This window comes from Gossypium arboreum, chromosome 8 (genome assembly GCF_025698485.1).
Source record: "Gossypium arboreum isolate Shixiya-1 chromosome 8, ASM2569848v2, whole genome shotgun sequence".
In the NCBI taxonomy this organism is placed as follows: Eukaryota; Viridiplantae; Streptophyta; class Magnoliopsida; order Malvales; family Malvaceae; genus Gossypium; species Gossypium arboreum.
The window spans coordinates 81,065,521-81,067,251 of NC_069077.1; the positions used below are offsets into that span (position 1 = coordinate 81,065,521).

At 39.9% G+C, this 1,731-nt stretch overlaps 1 non-coding gene across 1 annotated transcript; it reads left to right on the forward strand.

Annotated features, from left to right (window-relative positions):
* The first annotated feature begins 1,125 nt into the window (after window positions 1–1,125).
* LOC128280080 (small nucleolar RNA R71) lies at window positions 1,126–1,232 on the forward strand. The gene has a single exon (XR_008270261.1). It is a non-coding gene; the product is annotated as a small nucleolar RNA R71 (small nucleolar RNA).
* The last annotated feature ends 499 nt before the right edge of the window (window positions 1,233–1,731 follow it).

Below are 1,731 nucleotides of genomic sequence, written 5' to 3' on the forward strand. Positions count from 1 at the left end.
AGGAATCGCAAAACTCCCTAGATCCTTCAATTTGTTGGGTAGCTTATTCTATAATATGGCTGAGAAAACTGCATTCAACTCCACATGCGACACCTCATCCAACTTTCATTTATTTCTTAAAAGCTCCTTTAAAAACTTGACTGCGTTTGGCATCTGCGAAAGGGATTCAATAAACGGTAAGTTAATATGTAGTTTCTTTAAAAGTTTAAGGAATTTACCAAATTTTTCGTCTGATCGGTCTTTTCTTGTCGCATTGGGGTATGGCACACGAGGTTTATATTCTGTACTCACTGGCTTTGGGTCATTTTGGCCTACCTCATTATTACCTTTGCTTACCACCGTTTCTGGCCTTGGTTTTGCAACTAACCCTTCCTCATCTTGAATGGAAATCGCGTTGAGCTGGTCCCTTGGGTTAGATTCAGTGTTGTTTGGCAGGCTACCTTGTGGTCGTTCAGAAATCAACTTGCGAGCTGTCCAATCTGAGTTTCGAGCCCCTGGATTAATACTTGTTGATTTTTGAGTGTCATCTCGGTATTTTGAAAATGAGTTTCTAACAACGAGATGAATTTGGTTAGCATATCCTCAAGGTTCAGCTTTTTCTCCTGCTGGTACAGTGGTTGCTGAAAACATGGAGGGGGTGGTGGTCTCTAATTTCCTTAGCCTCCTCATGAGAAATTTGGGTGGTTCCTCCAACTTGCATTGTAAGTATTGCTAAAAGGATAGTTTTGAGATCGAGGATTGTTACCCATGTAATTTAACTGCTCATTCTCCATGTTGTGACCATAAGGTGGGTATTCCAAACTACTTGATCCACCTCCACTTGCTTCGCACTACATTACTGGGTGAACCTGTGAAGAACTAAGAAAACAATCAATTTCCTTATTCAAGAGCTCTACCTGATTAGAGAGCATGGTGACCGAATCGACGTTATAAACGCTGACTATTTTCGTTGGTTTTGTCCTCATGACTTGCCACTGAAAGTTATTTAGTGACATCTCCTCTATAAATTCATAGGCATCTTTAGGTGTCTTATTATTGATGGTTCCACCAGCAGCTGCATCAACCATCTACCGAGTCGAAGGGTTCAGGCCATTGTGAAACATTTGGACCTGTAGCCAGAATGGTAACCCATGGTGAGGGCATCTTCACAAAAGGTCCTTGTATCTCTCCCATGCATCATAGAGTGTTTCTAAATCCATCTGCACAAAAGAAGAGATATCATTACATAATTTAGTTGTTTTAGTCGGTGGAAAATATTTTAATAAAAATTTTGCGGTCATTTGTTCCCAAGTAGTGATTGACCCCCGCGGTAACAAATTCAACCACTGTTTAGCTTTGTTTCTCAATGAAAAAAGGAATAACCAAAGGCAAATGGCGTCATCAGAAATGCCATTAATTTTAAATGTATCACATAGTTCCAAAAAGTTTGCCAAGTGAGTGTTGGGATCTTCATCCTGCAAACCATCAAATTGAACAAATTGTTGTATCATTTGAATTGTGTTAGGTTTCAGTTCAAAAGTATTTACAGCTACAGCAGGTTTAACTATGCTTGATTCAGTTCCTGTTAAAGAAGGTTTAGCATAAACATACATAGTGTGCGGAGCAAGATTCTGATTAACAGCAATCGCAGGAGGTAGCGGATTTTCTTGGTTTTTAGTCATCTCCTCGGTTGTGGTTGAAGTATCGTCCTCTTGCTTGTCCTCTATGTATCGTAAGCTTCGCCTTATTTCT